The following is a 21,221-nucleotide window of genomic DNA, read 5'->3' on the forward strand; positions in this document are numbered from 1 at the left end:
TGGTTTTATTCCTTGGGCTCTTGATTTCTTCCTCGGGGTCTGGTTTAATTGCACGGGCTCTGGTTTTGTTCTTTGGGCTCTGGTTTAGTTCTCGGGCTCTTGATTTGTTCCACGGGCTCTGGTTTTGTTCCTCGGGCCCTCTTATTTTTCCTCTGGCTCTGGTTTTGTTCCTCGGGTTCTGGATTTGTTCCTCGGGCTCTGGTTTTGTTCCTCGGGCTCTGGTTTTGTTCCTCGGGCTCTGGTTTAGTTCCATTTGCTCTGGTTTTGTTCCTCGGGCTCTCATTTTGTTCCTCGGGCTCCCGTTTAGTTTCAGGGGCTCTGGTTTTGTTCCTCGGGCCCTCCTTTTGTTCTTCGGCATCTGGTTTTGTTCTGTCGGCTCTGGTTTCGTTCCTCGGGCTCTGGTTTTGTTCCTCGAGCTTTGGTTTTGCTCGTCTAGCTCTGGTTGTCTTCCCCCGGCTCTCATTTTCTTTCTCAGGCTCTGGTTTTGTTCCTCGATGGCTGGTTTTGTTCCTCGGGCTCTGGTTTTCTTCCTCAGGCTCTGGTTTTGTTCCTCGGACTCTGGTTTTGCTCCTCCAGATCTGCTTTTGTTCCTCAGTCTCTGGTTTTGTGCCTCAGGCTCTGGTTTGTTTCCTCGGGCTCTGGTTTTATTCCTCGGACTCTGGTTTTCTTCCTCGGGCTCTCATTTTGTTCCTTGGTCCCTACTTTTGCTCCTCCAGCTCTGCTTTTGTTCCTCGGGCTCTGGTTTGGTTCCATGTGCTCTAGTTTTGTTCCTCCAGCCCTCCTTTTCTTCCTCGGGCTCTGGTTTTGTTCCTTGGGCTCTGGTTTTGTTCCGCAGGCTCTTTGTTTTGTTCCTCGGGCTCTGGTTTTGTTCCTCAGGCTCTGGTTTTGTTCCTTGAGGTCTGGTTTTGCTTCTCCAGCACTGGTTTTATTCCTTGGGCTCTCGATTTCTTCCTCGGGGTCTGGTTTAATTGCACGGGCTCTGGTTTTGTTCTTTGGGCTCTGGTTTATTTCTCGGGCTCTTGATTTGTTCCACGGGCTCTGGTTTTGTTCCTCGGGCCCTCTTATTTTTCCTCTGGCTCTGGTTTTGTTCCTCGGGTTCTGGATTTGTTCCTCGGGCTCTGGTTTTGTTCCTCGGGCTCTGGTTTTGTTCCTCGGGCTCTGGTTTAGTTCCATTTGCTCTGGTTTTGTTCCTCGGGCTCTCATTTTGTTCCTCGGGCTCCCGTTTAGTTTCAGGGGCTCTGGTTTTGTTCCTCGGGCCCTCCTTTTGTTCTTCGGCATCTGGTTTTGTTCTGTCGGCTCTGGTTTCGTTCCTCGGGCTCTGGTTTTGTTCCTCGAGCTTTGGTTTTGCTAGTCTAGCTCTGGTTGTCTTCCCCTGGCTCTCATTTTCTTTCTCAGGCTCTGGTTTTGTTCCTCGATGGCTGGTTTTGTTCCTCGGGCTCTGGTTTTCTTCCTCAGGCTCTGGTTTTGTTCCTCGGACTCTGGTTTTGCTCCTCCAGATCTGGTTTTGTTCCTCAGTCTCTGGTTTTGTGCCTCAGGCTCTGGTTTGTTTCCTCGGGCTCTGGTTTTATTCCTCGGACTCTGGTTTTCTTCCTCGGGCTCTCATTTTGTTCCTTGGTCCCTACTTTTGCTCCTCCAGCTCTGCTTTTGTTCCTCGGGCTCTGGTTTGGTTCCATGTGCTCTAGTTTTGTTCCTCCAGCCCTCCTTTTCTTCCTCGGGCTCTGCTTTTGTTCCTTGGGCTCTGGTTTTGTTCCTTGGGCTCTTTGTTTTGTTCCTCGGGCTCTGGTTTTGTTCCTCAGGCTCTGGTTTTGTTCCTTGAGGTCTGGTTTTGCTTCTCCAGCACTGGTTTTATTCCTTGGGCTCTCGATTTCTTCCTCGGGGTCTGGTTTAATTGCACGGGCTCTGGTTTTGTTCTTTGGGCTCTGGTTTATTTCTCGGGCTCTTGATTTGTTCCACGGGCTCTGGTTTTGTTCCTCGGGCCCTCTTATTTTTCCTCTGGCTCTGGTTTTGTTCCTCGGGTTCTGGATTTGTTCCTCGGGCTCTGGTTTTGTTCCTCGGGCTCTGGTTTTGTTCCTCGGGCTCTGGTTTAGTTCCATTTGCTCTGGTTTTGTTCCTCGGGCTCCCGTTTACTTTCAGGGGCTCTGGTTTTGTTCCTCGGGCCCTCCTTTTGTTCTTTGGCATCTGGTTTTGTTCTGTCGGCTCTGGTTTCGTTCCTCGGGCTCTGGTTTTGTTCCTCGAGCTTTGGTTTTGCTCGTCTAGCTCTGGTTGTCTTCCCCTGGCTCTCATTTTCTTTCTCAGGCTCTGGTTTTGTTCCTCGATGGCTGGTTTTGTTCCTCAGGTTCTGGATTTGTTCCTCGGGCTCTGGTTTTATTCCTCGGACTCTGGTTTTCTTCCTCGGGCTCTGGTTTTGTTCCTTGGGCTCTGGTTTTGTTCCGCAGGCTCTTTGTTTTGTTCCTCGGGCTCTGGTTTTGTTCCTCAGGCTCTGGTTTTGTTCCTTGAGGTCTGGTTTTGCTTCTCCAGCACTGGTTTTATTCCTTGGGCTCTCGATTTCTTCCTCGGGGTCTGGTTTAATTGCACGGGCTCTGGTTTTGTTCTTTGGGCTCTGGTTTATTTCTCGGGCTCTTGATTTGTTCCACGGGCTCTGGTTTTGTTCCTCGGGCCCTCTTATTTTTCCTCTGGCTCTGGTTTTGTTCCTCGGGTTCTGGATTTGTTCCTCGGGCTCTGGTTTTGTTCCTCGGGCTCTGGTTTAGTTCCATTTGCTCTGGTTTTGTTCCTCGGGCTCCCGTTTACTTTCAGGGGCTCTGGTTTTGTTCCTCGGGCCCTCCTTTTGTTCTTCGGCATCTGGTTTTGTTCTGTCGGCTCTGGTTTCGTTCCTCGGGTCTGGTTTTGTTCCTCGAGCTTTGGTTTTGCTCGTCTAGCTCTGGTTGTCTTCCCCCGGCTCTCATTTTCTTTCTCAGGCTCTGGTTTTGTTCCTCGATGGCTGGTTTTGTTCCTCGATGGCTGGTTTTGTTCCTCGGGTTCTGGATTTCTTCCTCGGGCTCTGGTTTTGTTCCTCGGGCTCTGGTTTGGTTCCATGTGCTCTAGTTTTGTTCCTCCAGCCCTCCTTTTCTTCCTCGGGCTCTGCTTTTGTTCCTTGGGCTCTGGTTTTGTTCCGCAGGCTCTTTGTTTTGTTCCTCGGGCTCTGGTTTTGTTCCTCAGGCTCTGGTTTTGTTCCTTGAGGTCTGGTTTTGCTTCTCCAGCACTGGTTTTATTCCTTGGGCTCTCGATTTCTTCCTCGGGGTCTGGTTTAATTGCACGGGCTCTGGTTTTGTTCTTTGGGCTCTGGTTTAGTTCTCGGGCTCTTGATTTGTTCCACGGGCTCTGGTTTTGTTCCTCGGGCTCTGGTTTAGTTCCATTTGCTCTGGTTTTGTTCCTCGGGCTCCCGTTTACTTTCAGGGGCTCTGGTTTTGTTCCTCGGGCCCTCCTTTTGTTCTTTGGCATCTGGTTTTGTTCTGTCAGCTCTGGTTTCGTTCCTCGGGCTCTGGTTTTGTTCCTCGAGCTTTGGTTTTGCTCGTCTAGCTCTGGTTGTCTTCCCCTGGCTCTCATTTTCTTTCTCAGGCTCTGGTTTTGTTCCTCGATGGCTGGTTTTGTTCCTCAGGTTCTGGATTTGTTCCTCGGGCTCTGGTTTTATTCCTCGGACTCTGGTTTTCTTCCTCGGGCTCTGGTTTTGTTCCTTGGGCTCTGGTTTTGTTCCGCAGGCTCTTTGTTTTGTTCCTCGGGCTCTGGTTTTGTTCCTCAGGCTCTGGTTTTGTTCCTTGAGGTCTGGTTTTGCTTCTCCAGCACTGGTTTTATTCCTTGGGCTCTCGATTTCTTCCTCGGGGTCTGGTTTAATTGCACGGGCTCTGGTTTTGTTCTTTGGGCTCTGGTTTATTTCTCGGGCTCTTGATTTGTTCCACGGGCTCTGGTTTTGTTCCTCGGGCCCTCTTATTTTTCCTCTGGCTCTGGTTTTGTTCCTCGGGTTCTGGATTTGTTCCTCGGGCTCTGGTTTTGTTCCTCGGGCTCTGGTTTAGTTCCATTTGCTCTGGTTTTGTTCCTCGGGCTCCCGTTTACTTTCAGGGGCTCTGGTTTTGTTCCTCGGGCCCTCCTTTTGTTCTTCGGCATCTGGTTTTGTTCTGTCGGCTCTGGTTTCGTTCCTCGGGTCTGGTTTTGTTCCTCGAGCTTTGGTTTTGCTCGTCTAGCTCTGGTTGTCTTCCCCCGGCTCTCATTTTCTTTCTCAGGCTCTGGTTTTGTTCCTCGATGGCTGGTTTTGTTCCTCGATGGCTGGTTTTGTTCCTCGGGTTCTGGATTTCTTCCTCGGGCTCTGGTTTTGTTCCTCGGGCTCTGGTTTGGTTCCATGTGCTCTAGTTTTGTTCCTCCAGCCCTCCTTTTCTTCCTCGGGCTCTGGTTTTGTTCCTTGGGCTCTGGTTTTGTTCCGCAGGCTCTTTGTTTTGTTCCTCGGGCTCTGGTTTTGTTCCTCAGGCTCTGGTTTTGTTCCTTGAGGTCTGGTTTTGCTTCTCCAGCACTGGTTTTATTCCTTGGGCTCTCGATTTCTTCCTCGGGGTCTGGTTTAATTGCACGGGCTCTGGTTTTGTTCTTTGGGCTCTGGTTTAGTTCTCGGGCTCTTGATTTGTTCCACGGGCTCTGGTTTTGTTCCTCGGGCTCTGGTTTAGTTCCATTTGCTCTGGTTTTGTTCCTCGGGCTCCCGTTTACTTTCAGGGGCTCTGGTTTTGTTCCTCGGGCCCTCCTTTTGTTCTTTGGCATCTGGTTTTGTTCTGTCGGCTCTGGTTTCGTTCCTCGGGCTCTGGTTTTGTTCCTCGAGCTTTGGTTTTGCTCGTCTAGCTCTGGTTGTCTTCCCCTGGCTCTCATTTTCTTTCTCAGGCTCTGGTTTTGTTCCTCGATGGCTGGTTTTGTTCCTCAGGTTCTGGATTTGTTCCTCGGGCTCTGGTTTTATTCCTCGGACTCTGGTTTTCTTCCTCGGGCTCTGGTTTTGTTCCTTGGGCTCTGGTTTTGTTCCGCAGGCTCTTTGTTTTGTTCCTCGGGCTCTGGTTTTGTTCCTCAGGCTCTGGTTTTGTTCCTTGAGGTCTGGTTTTGCTTCTCCAGCACTGGTTTTATTCCTTGGGCTCTCGATTTCTTCCTCGGGGTCTGGTTTAATTGCACGGGCTCTGCTTTTGTTCTTTGGGCTCTGGTTTAGTTCTCGGGCTCTTGATTTGTTCCACGGGCTCTGGTTTTGTTCCTCGGGCCCTCTTATTTTTCCTCTGGCTCTGGTTTTGTTCCTCGGGTTCTGGATTTGTTCCTCGGGCTCTGGTTTTGTTCCTCGGGCTCTAGTTTAGTTCCATTTGCTCTGGTTTTGTTCCTCGGGCTCCCGTTTACTTTCAGGGGCTCTGGTTTTGTTCCTCGGGCCCTCCTTTTGTTCTTCGGCATCTGGTTTTGTTCTGTCGGCTCTGGTTTCGTTCCTCGGGTCTGGTTTTGTTCCTCGAGCTTTGGTTTTGCTCGTCTAGCTCTGGTTGTCTTCCCCCGGCTCTCATTTTCTTTCTCAGGCTCTGGTTTTGTTCCTCGATGGCTGGTTTTGTTCCTCGATGGCTGGTTTTGTTCCTCGGGTTCTGGATTTCTTCCTCGGGCTCTGGTTTTGTTCCTCGGGCTCTGGTTTGGTTCCATGTGCTCTAGTTTTGTTCCTCCAGCCCTCCTTTTCTTCCTCGGGCTCTGCTTTTGTTCCTTGGGCTCTGGTTTTGTTCCGCAGGCTCTTTGTTTTGTTCCTCGGGCTCTGGTTTTGTTCCTCAGGCTCTGGTTTTGTTCCTTGAGGTCTGGTTTTGCTTCTCCAGCACTGGTTTTATTCCTTGGGCTCTCGATTTCTTCCTCGGGGTCTGGTTTAATTGCACGGGCTCTGGTTTTGTTCTTTGGGCTCTGGTTTAGTTCTCGGGCTCTTGATTTGTTCCACGGGCTCTGGTTTTGTTCCTCGGGCCCTCTTATTTTTCCTCTGGCTCTGGTTTTGTTCCTCGGGTTCTGGATTTGTTCCTCGGGCTCTGGTTTTGTTCCTCGGGCTCTGGTTTTGTTCCTCGGGCTCTGGTTTAGTTCCATTTGCTCTGGTTTTGTTCCTCGGGCTCTCATTTTGTTCCTCGGGCTCCCGTTTACTTTCAGGGGCTCTGGTTTTGTTCCTCGGGCCCTCCTTTTGTTCTTCGGCATCTGGTTTTGTTCTGTCGGCTCTGGTTTCGTTCCTCGGGCTCTGGTTTTATTCCTCGAGCTTTGGTTTTGCTCGTCTAGCTCTGGTTGTCTTCCCCTGGCTCTCATTTTCTTCCTCGGGCTCTGGTTTTGTTCCTCGATGGCTGGTTTTGTTCCTCGGGCTCTGGTTTTCTTCCTCAGGCTCTGGTTTTGTTCCTCGGACTCTGGTTTTGCTCCTCCAGATCTGGTTTTGTTCCTCAGTCTCTGGTTTTGTGCCTCAGGCTCTGGTTTGTTTCCTCGGGCTCTGGTTTTATTCCTCGGACTCTGGTTTTCTTCCTCGGGCTCTCATTTTGTTCCTTGGTCCCTAGTTTTGCTCCTCCAGCTCTGCTTTTGTTCCTCGGGCTCTGGTTTGGTTCCATGTGCTCTAGTTTTTTTCCTCCAGACCTCCTTTTCTTCCTCGGGCTCTGCTTTTGTTCCTCGGGCTCTGGTTTAGTTCCATTTGCTCTGGTTTTGTTCCTCGGGCTCTCATTTTGTTCCTCGGGCTCCCGTTTAGTTTCAGGGGCTCTGGTTTTGTTCCTCGGGCCCTCCTTTTGTTCTTCGGCATCTGGTTTTGTTCTGTCGGCTCTGGTTTCGTTCCTCGGGCTCTGGTTTTGTTCCTCGAGCTTTGGTTTTGCTCGTCTAGCTCTGGTTGTGTTCCCCTGGATCTCATTTTCTTCCTCAGGCTCTGGTTTTGTTCCTCGATGGCTGGTTTTGTTCCTCGGGCTCTGGTTTTCTTCCTCAGGCTCTGGTTTTGTTCCTCGGACTCTGGTTTTGTTCCTCGGGCTCTGGTTTTTTTCCTCGGGCTGTGGTTTTGCTCCTCCAGATCTGGTTTTGTTCCTCAGTCTCTGGTTTTGTTCCTCAGGCTCTGGTTTGTTTCCTCGGGCTCTGGTTTTATTCCCTGGACTCTGGTTTTCTTCCTCGGGCTCTCATTTTGTTCCTTGGTCCCTAGTTTTGCTCCTCCAGCTCTGGTTTTGTTCCTCGGGCTCTGGTTTGGTTCCATGTGCTCTAGTTTTGTTCCTCCAGCCCTCCTTTTCTTCCTCGGGCTCTGCTTTTGTTCCTTGGGCTCTGGTTTTGTTCCGCAGGCTCTTTGTTTTGTTCCTCGGGCTCTGGTTTTGTTCCTCAGGCTCTGGTTTTGTTCCTTGAGGTCTGGTTTTGCTTCTCCAGCACTGGTTTTATTCCTTGGGCTCTCGATTTCTTCCTCGGGGTCTGGTTTAATTGCACGGGCTCTGGTTTTGTTCTTTGGGCTCTGGTTTAGTTCTCGGGCTCTTGATTTGTTCCACGGGCTCTGGTTTTGTTCCTCGGGCCCTCTTATTTTTCCTCTGGCTCTGGTTTTGTTCCTCGGGTTCTGGATTTGTTCCTCGGGCTCTGGTTTTGTTCCTCGGGCTCTGGTTTTGTTCCTCGGGCTCTGGTTTAGTTCCATTTGCTCTGGTTTTGTTCCTCGGGCTCTCATTTTGTTCCTCGGGCTCCCGTTTAGTTTCAGGGGCTCTGGTTTTGTTCCTCGGGCCCTCCTTTTGTTCTTCGGCATCTGGTTTTGTTCTGTCGGCTCTGGTTTCGTTCCTCGGGCTCTGGTTTTGTTCCTCGAGCTTTGGTTTTGCTCGTCTAGCTCTGGTTGTCTTCCCCCGGCTCTCATTTTCTTTCTCAGGCTCTGGTTTTGTTCCTCGATGGCTGGTTTTGTTCCTCGATGGCTGGTTTTGTTCCTCGGGCTCTGGATTTCTTCCTCGGGCTCTGGTTTTGTTCCTCGGGCTCTGGTTTGGTTCCATGTGCTCTAGTTTTGTTCCTCCAGCCCTCCTTTTCTTCCTCGGGCTCTGGTTTTGTTCCTTGGGCTCTGGTTTTGTTCCGCAGGCTCTTTGTTTTGTTCCTCGGGCTCTGGTTTTGTTCCTCAGGCTCTGGTTTTGTTCCTTGAGGTCTGGTTTTGCTTCTCGAGCACTGGTTTTATTCCTTGGGCTCTCGATTTCTTCCTCGGGGTCTGGTTTAATTGCACGGGCTCTGGTTTTGTTCTTTGGGCTCTGGTTTAGTTCTCGGGCTCTTGATTTGTTCCACGGGCTCTGGTTTTGTTCCTCGGGCCCTCTTATTTTTCCTCGGGCTCTGGTTTTGTTCCTCGGGTTCTGGATTTGTTCCTCGGGCTCTGGTTTTGTTCCTCGGGCTCTGGTTTTGTTCCTCGGGCTCTGGTTTAGTTCCATTTGCTCTGGTTTTGTTCCTCGGGCTCTCATTTTGTTCCTCGGGCTCCCGTTTAGTTTCAGGGGCTCTGGTTTTGTTCCTCGGGCCCTCCTTTTGTTCTTCGGCATCTGGTTTTGTTCTGTCGGCTCTGGTTTCGTTCCTCGGGCTCTGGTTTTGTTCCTCGAGCTTTGGTTTTGCTCGTCTAGCTCTGGTTGTCTTCCCCTGGCTCTCATTTTCTTTCTCAGGCTCTGGTTTTGTTCCTCGATGGCTGGTTTTGTTCCTCGGGCTCTGGTTTTCATCCTCAGGCTCTGGTTTTGTTCCTCGGACTCTGGTTTTGCTCCTCCAGATCTGCTTTTGTTCCTCAGTCTCTGGTTTTGTGCCTCAGGCTCTGGTTTGTTTCCTCGGGCTCTGGTTTTATTCCTCGGACTCTGGTTTTCTTCCTTGGGCTCTCATTTTGTTCCTTGGTCCCTAGTTTTGCTACTCCAGCTCTGCTTTTGTTCCTCGGGCTCTGGTTTGGTTCCATGTGCTCTAGTTTTGTTCCTCCAGCCCTCCTTTTCTTCCTCGGGCTCTGGTTTTGTTCCTTGGGCTCTGGTTTTGTTCCGCAGGCTCTTTGTTTTGTTCCTCGGGCTCTGGTTTTGTTCCTCAGGCTCTGGTTTTGTTCCTTGAGGTCTGGTTTTGCTTCTCCAGCACTGGTTTTATTCCTTGGGCTCTCGATTTCTTCCTCGGGGTCTGGTTTAATTGCACGGGCTCTGGTTTTGTTCTTTGGGCTCTGGTTTAGTTCTCGGGCTCTTGATTTGTTCCACGGGCTCTGGCTTTGTTCCTCGGGCCCTCTTATTTTTCCTCTGGCTCTGGTTTTGTTCCTCGGGTTCTGGATTTGTTCCTCGGGCTCTGGTTTTGTTCCTCGGGCTCTGGTTTTGTTCCTCGGGCTCTGGTTTAGTTCCATTTGCTCTGGTTTTGTTCCTCGGGCTCTCATTTTGTTCCTCGGGCTCCCGTTTAGTTTCAGGGGCTCTGGTTTTGTTCCTCGGGCCCTCCTTTTGTTCTTCGGCATCTGGTTTTGTTCTGTCGGCTCTGGTTTCGTTCCTCGGGCTCTGGTTTTGTTCCTCGAGCTTTGGTTTTGCTCGTCTAGCTCTGGTTGTCTTCCCCTGGCTCTCATTTTCTTTCTCAGGCTCTGGTTTTGTTCCTCGATGGCTGGTTTTGTTCCTCGGGCTCTGGTTTTCTTCCTCAGGCTCTGGTTTTGTTCCTCGGACTCTGGTTTTCTTCCTCGGGCTCTGGATTTGTTCCTCGGGCCGTGGTTTTGCTCCTCCAGATCTCGTTTTGTTCCTCAGTCTCTGGTTTTGTGCCTCAGGCTCTGGTTTGTTTCCTCGGGCTCTGGTTTTATTCCTCGGACTCTCATTTTGTTCCTTGGTCCCTAGTTTTGCTCCTCCAGCTCTGCTTTTGTTCTTCGGGCTCTGGTTTGGTTCCATGTGCTCTAGTTTTGTTCCTCCAGCCCTCCTTTTCTTCCTCGGGCTCTGGTTTTGTTCCTTGGGCTCTGGTTTTGTTCCGCAGGCTCTTTGTTTTGTTCCTCGGGCTCCCGTTTAGTTTCAGGGGCTCTGGTTTTGTTCCTCGGGCCCTCCTTTTGTTCTTCGGCATCTGGTTTTGTTCTGTCGGTTCTGGTTTCGTTCCTCGGGCTCTGGTTTTGTTCCTCGAGCCTTGGTTTTGCTCGTCTAGCTCTGGTTGTCTTCCCCTGGCTCTCATTTTCTTTCTCAGGCTCTGGTTTTGTTCCACGATGGCTGGTTTTGTTCCTCGATGGCTGGTTTTGTTCCTCGGGCTCTGGATTTCTTCCTCGGGCTCTGGTTTTGTTCCTCAGGCTCTGGTTTGGTTCCATGTGCTCTAGTTTTGTTCCTCCAGCCCTCCTTTTCTTCCTCGGGCTCTGGTTTTGTTCCTTGGGCTCTGGTTTTGTTCCGCAGGCTCTTTGTTTTGTTCCTCGGGCTCTGGTTTTGTTCCTCAGGCTCTGGTTTTTTTCCTTGAGGTCTGGTTTTGCTTCTCCAGCACTGGTTTTATTCCTTGGGCTCTCGATTTCTTCCTCGGGGTCTGGTTTAATTGCACGGGCTCTGCTTTTGTTCTTTGGGCTCTGGTTTATTTCTCGGGCTCTTGATTTGTTCCACGGGCTCTGGTTTTGTTCCTCGGGCCCTCTTATTTTTCCTCGGGCTCTGGTTTTGTTCCTCGGGTTCTGGATTTGTTCCTCGGGCTCTGGTTTTGTTCCTCGGGCTCTGGTTTTGTTCCTCGGGCTCTGGTTTAGTTCCATTTGCTCTGGTTTTGTTCCTCGGGCTCCCGTTTAGTTTCAGGGGCTCTGGTTTTGTTCCTCGGGCCCTCCTTTTGTTCTTCGGCATCTGGTTTTGTTCTGTCGGCTCTGGTTTCGTTCCTCGGGCTCTGGTTTTGTTCCTCGAGCTTTGGTTTTGCTCGTCTAGCTCTGGTTGTCTTCCCCTGGCTCTCATTTTCTTCCTCAGGCTCTGGTTTTGTTCCTCGATGGCTGGTTTTGTTCCTCGGGTTCTGGATTTGTTCCTCGGGCTCTGGTTTTATTCCTCGGACTCTGGTTTTCTTCCTCGGGCTCTCATTTTGTTCCTTGGTCCCCAGTTTTGCTCCTCCAGCTCTGATTTTTTTCCTCGGGCTCTGTTTTGGTTCCATGTGCTCTAGTTTTGTTCCTCCAGCCCTCCTTTTCTTCCTCGGGCTCTGCTTTTGTTCCTTGGGCTCTGGTTTTGTTCCGCAGGCTCTTTGTTTTGTTCCTCGGGCTCTGGTTTTGTTCCTCAGGCTCTGGTTTTGTTCCTTGAGGTCTGGTTTTGCTTCTCCAGCACTGGTTTTATTCCTTGGGCTCTCGATTTCTTCCTCGGGGTCTGGTTTAATTGCACGGGCTCTGGTTTTGTTCTTTGGGCTCTGGTTTAGTTCTCGGGCTCTTGATTTGTTCCACGGGCTCTGGCTTTGTTCCTCGGGCCCTCTTATTTTTCCTCTGGCTCTGGTTTTGTTCCTCGGGTTCTGGATTTGTTCCTCGGGCTCTGGTTTTGTTCCTCGGGCTCTGGTTTTGTTCCTCGGGCTCTGGTTTTGTTCCTCAGGCTCTCATTTTGTTCCTCGGGCTCCCGTTTAGTTTCAGGGGCTCTGGTTTTGTTCCTCGGGCCCTCCTTTTGTTCTTCGGCATCTGGTTTTGTTCTGTCGGCTCTGGTTTCGTTCCTCGGGCTCTGGTTTTGTTCCTCGAGCTTTGGTTTTGCTCATCTAGCTCTGGTTGTGTTCCCCTGGATCTCATTTTCTTCCTCAGGCTCTGGTTTTGTTCCTCGATGGCTGGTTTTGTTCCTCGGGCTCTGGATTTCTTCCTCAGGCTCTGGTTTTGTTCCTCGGACTCTGGTTTTCTTCCTCGGGCTCTGTTTTTTTTCCTCGGGCTGTGGTTTTGCTCCTCCAGATCTGGTTTTGTTCCTCAGTCTCTGGTTTTGTTCCTCAGGCTCTGGTTTGTTTCCTCGGGCTCTGGTTTTCTTCCCTGGACTCTGGTTTTCTTCCTCGGGCTCTCATTTTGTTCCTTGGTCCCTAGTTTTGCTCCTCCAGCTCTGCTTTTTTTCCTCGGGCTCTGGTTTGGTTCCATGTGCTCTAGTTTTGTTCCTCCAGCCCTCCTTTTCTTCCTCGGGCTCTGCTTTTGTTCCTTGGGCTCTGGTTTTGTTCCGCAGGCTCTTTGTTTTGTTCCTCGGGCTCTGGTTTTGTTCCTCAGGCTCTGGTTTTGTTCCTTGAGGTCTGGTTTTGCTTCTCCAGCACTGGTTTTATTCCTTGGGCTCTCGATTTCTTCCTCGGGGTCTGGTTTAATTGCACGGGCTCTGGTTTTGTTCTTTGGGCTCTGGTTTAGTTCTCGGGCTCTTGATTTGTTCCACGGGCTCTGGCTTTGTTCCTCGGGCCCTCTTATTTTTCCTCTGGCTCTGGTTTTGTTCCTCGGGTTCTGGATTTGTTCCTCGGGCTCTGGTTTTGTTCCTCGGGCTCTGGTTTTGTTCCTCGGGCTCTGGTTTTGTTCCTCGGGCTCTCATTTTGTTCCTCGGGCTCCCGTTTAGTTTCAGGGGCTCTGGTTTTGTTCCTCGGGCCCTCCTTTTGTTCTTCGGCATCTGGTTTTGTTCTGTCGGCTCTGGTTTCGTTCCTCGGGCTCTGGTTTTGTTCCTCGAGCTTTGGTTTTGCTCATCTAGCTCTGGTTGTGTTCCCCTGGATCTCATTTTCTTCCTCAGGCTCTGGTTTTGTTCCTCGATGGCTGGTTTTGTTCCTCGGGCTCTGGATTTCTTCCTCAGGCTCTGGTTTTGTTCCTCGGACTCTGGTTTTCTTCCTCGGGCTCTGTTTTTTTTCCTCGGGCTGTGGTTTTGCTCCTCCAGATCTGGTTTTGTTCCTCAGTCTCTGGTTTTGTTCCTCAGGCTCTGGTTTGTTTCCTCGGGCTCTGGTTTTCTTCCCTGGACTCTGGTTTTCTTCCTCGGGCTCTCATTTTGTTCCTTGGTCCCTAGTTTTGCTCCTCCAGCTCTGCTTTTTTTCCTCGGGCTCTGGTTTGGTTCCATGTGCTCTAGTTTTGTTCCTCCAGCCCTCCTTTTCTTCCTCGGGCTCTGCTTTTGTTCCTTGGGCTCTGGTTTTGTTCCGCAGGCTCTTTGTTTTGTTCCTCGGGCTCTGGTTTTGTTCCTCAGGCTATGGTTTTGTTCCTTGAGGTCTGGTTTTGCTTCTCCAGCACTGGTTTTATTCCTTGGGCTCTCGATTTCTTCCTCGGGGTCTGGTTTAATTGCACGGGCTCTGGTTTTGTTCTTTGGGCTCTGGTTTAGTTCTCGGGCTCTTGATTTGTTCCACGGGCTCTGGTTTTGTTCCTCGGGCCCTCTTATTTTTCCTCTGGCTCTGGTTTTGTTCCTCGGGTTCTGGATTTGTTCCTCGGGCTCTGGTTTTGTTCCTCGGGCTCTGGTTTTGTTCCTCGGGCTCTGGTTTAGTTCCATTTGCTCTGGTTTTGTTCCTCGGGCTCTCATTTTGTTCCTCGGGCTCCCGTTTAGTTTCAGGGGCTCTGGTTTTGTTCCTCGGGCCCTCCTTTTGTTCTTCGGCATCTGGTTTTGTTCTGTCGGCTCTGGTTTCGTTCCTCGGGCTCTGGTTTTGTTCCTCGAGCTTTGGTTTTGCTCGTCTAGCTCTGGTTGTCTTCCCCCGGCTCTCATTTTCTTTCTCAGGCTCTGGTTTTGTGCCTCGATGGCTGGTTTTGTTCCTCGATGGCTGGTTTTGTTCCTCGGGCTCTGGATTTCTTCCTCGGGCTCTGGTTTTGTTCCTCGGGCTCTGGTTTGGTTCCATGTGCTCTAGTTTTGTTCCTCCAGCCCTCCTTTTCTTCCTCGGGCTCTGGTTTTGTTCCTTGGGCTCTGGTTTTGTTCCGCAGGCTCTTTGTTTTGTTCCTCGGGCTCTGGTTTTGTTCCTCAGGCTCTGGTTTTGTTCCTTGAGGTCTGGTTTTGCTTCTCCAGCACTGGTTTTATTCCTTGGGCTCTCGATTTCTTCCTCGGGGTCTGGTTTAATTGCACGGGCTCTGGTTTTGTTCTTTGGGCTCTGGTTTATTTCTCGGGCTCTTGATTTGTTCCACGGGCTCTGGTTTTGTTCCTCGGGCCCTCTTATTTTTCCTCTGGCTCTGGTTTTGTTCCTCGGGTTCTGGATTTGTTCCTCGGGTTCTGGATTTGTTCCTCGGGCTCTGGTTTTGTTCCTCGGGCTCTGGTTTTGTTCCTCGGGCTCTGGTTTAGTTCCATTTGCTCTGGTTTTGTTCCTCGGGCTCCCGTTTAGTTTCAGGGGCTCTGGTTTTGTTCCTCGGGCCCTCCTTTTGTTCTTCGGCATCTGGTTTTGTTCTGTCGGCTCTGGTTTCGTTCCTCGGGCTCTGGTTTTGTTCCTCGAGCTTTGGTTTTGCTCGTCTAGCTCTGGTTGTCTTCCCCTGGCTCTCATTTTCTTCCTCAGGCTCTGGTTTTGTTCCTCGATGTCTGGTTTTGTTCCTCGGGTTCTGGATTTGTTCCTCGGGCTCTGGTTTTATTCCTCGGACTCTGGTTTTCTTCCTCGGGCTCTCATTTTGTTCCTTGGTCCCTAGTTTTGCTCCTCCAGCTCTGCTTTTGTTCCTCGGGCTCTGGTTTGGTTCCATGTGCTCTAGTTTTGTTCCTCCAGCCCTCCTTTTCTTCCTCGGGCTCTGGTTTTGTTCCTTGGGCTCTGGTTTTGTTCCTTGGGCTCTTTGTTTTGTTCCTCGGGCTCTGGTTTTGTTCCTCAGGCTCTGGTTTTGTTCCTTGAGGTCTGGTTTTGCTTCTCCAGCACTGGTTTTATTCCTTGGGCTCTCGATTTCTTCCTCGGGGTCTGGTTTAATTGCACGGGCTCTGGTTTTGTTCTTTGGGCTCTGGTTTAGTTCTCGGGCTCTTGATTTGTTCCACGGGCTCTGGTTTTGTTCCTCGGGCCCTCTTATTTTTCCTCTGGCTCTGGTTTTGTTCCTCGGGTTCTGGATTTGTTCCTCGGGCTCTGGTTTTGTTCCTCGGGCTCTGGTTTTGTTCCTCGGGCTCTGGTTTAGTTCCATTTGCTCTGGTTTTGTTCCTCGGGCTCCCGTTTAGTTTCAGGGGCTCTGGTTTTGTTCCTCGGGCCCTCCTTTTGTTCTTCGGCATCTGGTTTTGTTCTGTCGGCTCTGGTTTCGTTCCTCGGGCTCTGGTTTTGTTCCTCGAGCTTTGGTTTTGCTCGTCTAGCTCTGGTTGTCTTCCCCCGGCTCTCATTTTCTTTCTCAGGCTCTGGTTTTGTTCCTCGATGGCTGGTTTTGTTCCTCGATGGCTGGTTTTGTTCCTCGGGTTCTGGATTTCTTCCTCGGGCTCTGGTTTTGTTCCTCGGGCTCTGGTTTGGTTCCATGTGCTCTAGTTTTGTTCCTCCAGCCCTCCTTTTCTTCCTCGGGCTCTGGTTTTGTTCCTTGGGCTCTGGTTTTGTTCCGCAGGCTCTTTGTTTTGTTCCTCGGGCTCTGGTTTTGTTCCTCAGGCTCTGGTTTTGTTCCTTGAGGTCTGGTTTTGCTTCTCCAGCACTGGTTTTATTCCTTGGGCTCTCGATTTCTTCCTCGGGGTCTGGTTTAATTGCACGGGCTCTGGTTTTGTTCTTTGGGCTCTGGTTTAGTTCTCGGGCTCTTGATTTGTTCCACGGGCTCTGGCTTTGTTCCTCGGGCCCTCTTATTTTTCCTCTGGCTCTGGTTTTGTTCCTCGGGTTCTGGATTTGTTCCTCGGGCTCTGGTTTTGTTCCTCGGGCTCTGGTTTAGTTCCATTTGCTCTGGTTTTGTTCCTCAGGCTCTCATTTTGTTCCTCGGGCTCCCGTTTAGTTTCAGGGGCTCTGGTTTTGTTCCTCGGGCCCTCCTTTTGTTCTTCGGCATCTGGTTTTGTTCTGTCGGCTCTGGTTTCGTTCCTCGGGCTCTGGTTTTGTTCCTCGAGCTTTGGTTTTGCTCATCTAGCTCTGGTTGTCTTCCCCTGGCTCTCATTTTCTTCCTCAGGCTCTGGTTTTGTTCCTCGATGGCTGGTTTTGTTCCTCGGGCTCTGGATTTCTTCCTCAGGCTCTGGTTTTGTTCCTCGGACTCTGGTTTTGTTCCTCGGGCTCTGGTTTTTTTCCTCGGGCTGTGGTTTTGCTCCTCCAGATCTGGTTTTGTTCCTCAGTCTCTGGTTTTGTTCCTCAGGCTCTGGTTTGTTTCCTCGGGCTCTGGTTTTCTTCCCTGGACTCTGGTTTTCTTCCTCGGGCTCTCATTTTGTTCCTTGGTCCCTAGTTTTGCTCCTCCAGCTCTGCTTTTGTTCCTCGGGCTCTGGTTTAGTTCCATTTGCTCTGGTTTTGTTCCTCGGGCTCTCATTTTGTTCCTCGGGCTCCCGTTTACTTTCAGGGGCTCTGGTTTTGTTCCTCGGGCCCTCCTTTTGTTCTTCGGCATCTGGTTTTGTTCTGTCGGCTCTGGTTTCGTTCCTCGGGCTCTGGTTTTGTTCCTCGAGCTTTGGTTTTGCTCGTCTAGCTCTGGTTGTCTTCCCCTGGCTCTCATTTTCTTTCTCAGGCTCTGGTTTTGTTCCTCGATGCTGGTTTTGTTCCTCGGGCTCTGGTTTTCTTCCTCAGGCTCTGGTTTTGTTCCTCGGACTCTGGTTTTCTTCCTCGGGCTCTGGATTTGTTCCTCGGGCCGTGGTTTTGCTCCTCCAGATCTCGTTTTGTTCCTCAGTCTCTGGTTTTGTGCCTCAGGCTCTGGTTTGTTTCCTCGGGCTCTGGTTTTATTCCTCGGACTCTCATTTTGTTCCTTGGTCCCTAGTTTTGCTCCTCCAGCTCTGCTTTTGTTCCTCGGGCTCTGGTTTAGTTCCATTTGCTCTGGTTTTGTTCCTCGGGCTCTCATTTTGTTCCTCGGGCTCCCGTTTACTTTCAGGGGCTCTGGTTTTGTTCCTCGGGCCCTCCTTTTGTTCTTCGGCATCTGGTTTTGTTCTGTCGGCTCTGGTTTCGTTCCTCGGGCTCTGGTTTTGTTCCTCAAGCTTTGGTTTTGCTCGTCTAGCTCTGGTTGTCTTCCCCTGGCTCTCATTTTCTTTCTCAGGCTCTGGTTTTGTTCCTCGATGGCTGGTTTTGTTCCTCGGGCTCTGGTTTTCTTCCTCAGGCTCTGGTTTTGTTCCTCGGACTCTGGTTTTCTTCCTCGGGCTCTGGATTTGTTCCTCGGGCCGTGGTTTTGCTCCTCCAGATCTCGTTTTGTTCCTCAGTCTCTGGTTTTGTGCCTCAGGCTCTGGTTTGTTTCCTCGGGCTCTGGTTTTATTCCTCGGACTCTCATTTTGTTCCTTGGTCCCTAGTTTTGCTCCTCCAGCTCTGCTTTTGTTCCTCGGGCTCTGGTTTGGTTCCATGTGCTCTAGTTTTGTTCCTCCAGCCCTCCTTTTCTTCCTCGGGCTCTGGTTTTGTTCCTTGGGCTCTGGTTTTGTTCCGCAGGCTCTTTGTTTTGTTCCTCGGGCTCTGGTTTTGTTCCTCAGGCTCTGGTTTTGTTCCTTGAGGTCTGGTTTTGCTTCTCCAGCACTGGTTTTATTCCTTGGGCTCTCGATTTCTTCCTCGGGGTCTGGTTTAATTGCACGGGCTCTGGTTTTGTTCTTTGGGCTCTGGTTTATTTCTCGGGCTCTTGATTTGTTCCACGGGCTCTGGTTTTGTTCCTCGGGCCCTCTTATTTTTCCTCTGGCTCTGGTTTTGTTCCTCGGGTTCTGGATTTGTTCCTCGGGCTCTGGTTTTGTTCCTCGGGCTCTGGTTTTGTTCCTCGGGCTCTGGTTTAGTTCCATTTGCTCTGGTTTTGTTCCTCGGGCTCTCATTTTGTTCCTCGGGCTCCCGTTTAGTTTCAGGGGCTCTGGTTTTGTTCCTCGGGCCCTCCTTTTGTTCTTCGGCATCTGGTTTTGTTCTGTCGGTTCTGGTTTCGTTCCTCGGGCTCTGGTTTTGTTCCTCGAGCCTTGGTTTTGCTCGTCTAGCTCTGGTTGTCTTCCCCTGGCTCTCATTTTCTTTCTCAGGCTCTGGTTTTGTTCCACGATGGCTGGTTTTGTTCCTCGATGGCTGGTTTTGTTCCTCGGGCTCTGGATTTCTTCCTCGGGCTCTGGTTTTGTTCCTCAGGCTCTGGTTTGGTTCCATGTGCTCTAGTTTTGTTCCTCCAGCCCTCCTTTTCTTCCTCGGGCTCTGGTTTTGTTCCTTGGGCTCTGGTTTTGTTCCTTGGGCTCTTTGTTTTGTTCCTCGGGCTCTGGTTTTGTTCCTCAGGCTCTGGTTTTGTTCCTTGAGGTCTGGTTTTGCTTCTCCAGCACTGGTTTTATTCCTTGGGCTCTCGATTTCTTCCTCGGGGTCTGGTTTAATTGCACGGGCTCTGGTTTTGTTCTTTGGGCTCTGGTTTAGTTCTCGGGCTCTTGATTTGTTCCACGGGCTCTGGTTTTGTTCCTCGGGCCCTCTTATTTTTCCTCTGGCTCTGGTTTTGTTCCTCGGGTTCTGGATTTGTTCCTCGGGCTCTGGTTTTGTTCCTCGGGCTCTGGTTTTGTTCCTCGGGCTCTGGTTTAGTTCCATTTGCTCTGGTTTTGTTCCTCGGGCTCCCGTTTAGTTTCAGGGGCTCTGGTTTTGTTCCTCGGGCCCTCCTTTTGTTCTTCGGCATCTGGTTTTGTTCTGTCGGCTCTGGTTTCGTTCCTCGGGCTCTGGTTTTGTTCCTCGAGCTTTGGTTTTGCTCGTCTAGCTCTGGTTGTCTTCCCCCGGCTCTCATTTTCTTTCTCAGGCTCTGGTTTTGTTCCTCGATGGCTGGTTTTGTTCCTCGATGGCTGGTTTTGTTCCTCGGGTTCTGGATTTCTTCCTCGGGCTCTGGTTTTGTTCCTCGGGCTCTGGTTTGGTTCCATGTGCTCTAGTTTTGTTCCTCCAGCCCTCCTTTTCTTCCTCGGGCTCTGCTTTTGTTCCTTGGGCTCTGGTTTTGTTCCGCAGGCTCTTTGTTTTGTTCCTCGGGCTCTGGTTTTGTTCCTCAGGCTCTGGTTTTGTTCCTTGAGGTCTGGTTTTGCTTCTCCAGCACTGGTTTTATTCCTTGGGCTCTCGATTTCTTCCTCGGGGTCTGGTTTAATTGCACGGGCTCTGGTTTTGTTCTTTGGGCTCTGGTTTAGTTCTCGGGCTCTTGATTTGTTCCACGGGCTCTGGCTTTGTTCCTCGGGCCCTCTTATTTTTCCTCTGGCTCTGGTTTTGTTCCTCGGGTTCTGGATTTGTTCCTCGGGCTCTGGTTTTGTTCCTCGGGCTCTGGTTTAGTTCCATTTGCTCTGGTTTTGTTCCTCAGGCTCTCATTTTGTTCCTCGGGCTCCCGTTTAGTTTCAGGGGCTCTGGTTTTGTTCCTCGGGCCCTCCTTTTGTTCTTCGGCATCTGGTTTTGTTCTGTCGGCTCTGGTTTCGTTCCTCGGGCTCTGGTTTTGTTCCTCGAGCTTTGGTTTTGCTCATCTAGCTCTGGTTGTGTTCCCCTGGATCTCATTTTCTTCCTCAGGCTCTGGTTTTGTTCCTCGATGGCTGGTTTTGTTCCTCGGGCTCTGGATTTCTTCCTCAGGCTCTGGTTTTGTTCCTCGGACTCTGGTTTTGTTCCTCGGGCTCTGGTTTTTTTCCTCGGGCTGTGGTTTTGCTCCTCCAGATCTGGTTTTGTTCCTCAGTCTCTGGTTTTGTTCCTCAGGCTCTGGTTTGTTTCCTCGGGCTCTGGTTTTCTTCCCTGGACTCTGGTTTTCTTCCTCGGGCTCTCATTTTGTTCCTTGGTCCCTAGTTTTGCTCCTCCAGCTCTGCTTTTGTTCCTCGGGCTCTGGTTTAGTTCCATTTGCTCTGGTTTTGTTCCTCGGGCTCTCATTTTGTTCCTCGGGCTCCCGTTTACTTTCAGGGGCTCTGGTTTTGTTCCTCGGGCCCTCCTTTTGTTCTTCGGCATCTGGTTTTGTTCTGTCGGCTCTGGTTTCGTTCCTCGGGCTCTGGTTTTGTTCCTCGAGCTTTGGTTTTGCTCGTCTAGCTCTGGTTGTCTTCCCCTGGCTCTCATTTTCTTTCTCAGGCTCTGGTTTTGTTCCTCGATGCTGGTTTTGTTCCTCGGGCTCTGGTTTTCTTCCTCAGGCTCTGGTTTTGTTCCTCGGACTCTGGTTTTCTTCCTCGGGCTCTGGATTTGTTCCTCGGGCCGTGGTTTTGCTCCTCCAGATCTCGTTTTGTTCCTCAGTCTCTGGTTTTGTGCCTCAGGCTCTGGTTTGTTTCCTCGGGCTCTGGTTTTATTCCTCGGACTCTCATTTTGTTCCTTGGTCCCTAGTTTTGCTCCTCCAGCTCTGCTTTTGTTCCTCGGGCTCTGGTTTAGTTCCATTTGCTCTGGTTTTGTTCCTCGGGCTCTCATTTTGTTCCTCGGGCTCCCGTTTACTTTCAGGGGCTCTGGTTTTGTTCCTCGGGCCCTCCTTTTGTTCTTCGGCATCTGGTTTTGTTCTGTCGGCTCTGGTTTCGTTCCTCGGGCTCTGGTTTTGTTCCTCAAGCTTTGGTTTTGCTCGTCTAGCTCTGGTTGTCTTCCCCTGGCTCTCATTTTCTTTCTCAGGCTCTGGTTTTGTTCCTCGATGGCTGGTTTTGTTCCTCGGGCTCTGGTTTTCTTCCTCAGGCTCTGGTTTTGTTCCTCGGACTCTGGTTTTCTTCCTCGGGCTCTGGATTTGTTCCTCGGGCCGTGGTTTTGCTCCTCCAGATCTCGTTTTGTTCCTCAGTCTCTGGTTTTGTGCCTCAGGCTCTGGTTTGTTTCCTCGGGCTCTGGTTTTATTCCTCGGACTCTCATTTTGTTCCTTGGTCCCTAGTTTTGCTCCTCCAGCTCTGCTTTTGTTCCTCGGGCTCTGGTTTGGTTCCATGTGCTCTAGTTTTGTTCCTCCAGCCCTCCTTTTCTTCCTCGGGCTCTGGTTTTGTTCCTTGGGCTCTGGTTTTGTTCCGCAGGCTCTTTGTTTTGTTCCTCGGGCTCTGGTTTTGTTCCTCAGGCTCTGGTTTTGTTCCTTGAGGTCTGGTTTTGCTTCTCCAGCACTGGTTTTATTCCTTGGGCTCTCGATTTCTTCCTCGGGGTCTGGTTTAATTGCACGGGCTCTGGTTTTGTTCTTTGGGCTCTGGTTTATTTCTCGGGCTCTTGATTTGTTCCACGGGCTCTGGTTTTGTTCCTCGGGCCCTCTTATTTTTCCTCTGGCTCTGGTTTTGTTCCTCGGGTTCTGGATTTGTTCCTCGGGCTCTGGTTTTGTTCCTCGGGCTCTGGTTTTGTTCCTCGGGCTCTGGTTTAGTTCCATTTGCTCTGGTTTTGTTCCTCGGGCTCTCATTTTGTTCCTCGGGCTCCCGTTTAGTTTCAGGGGCTCTGGTTTTGTTCCTCGGGCCCTCCTTTTGTTCTTCGGCATCTGGTTT

The sequence above is a fragment of the Calonectris borealis genome, chromosome 5 (genome assembly GCF_964195595.1).
Source record: "Calonectris borealis chromosome 5, bCalBor7.hap1.2, whole genome shotgun sequence".
NCBI classification, from domain to species: Eukaryota; Metazoa; Chordata; class Aves; order Procellariiformes; family Procellariidae; genus Calonectris; species Calonectris borealis.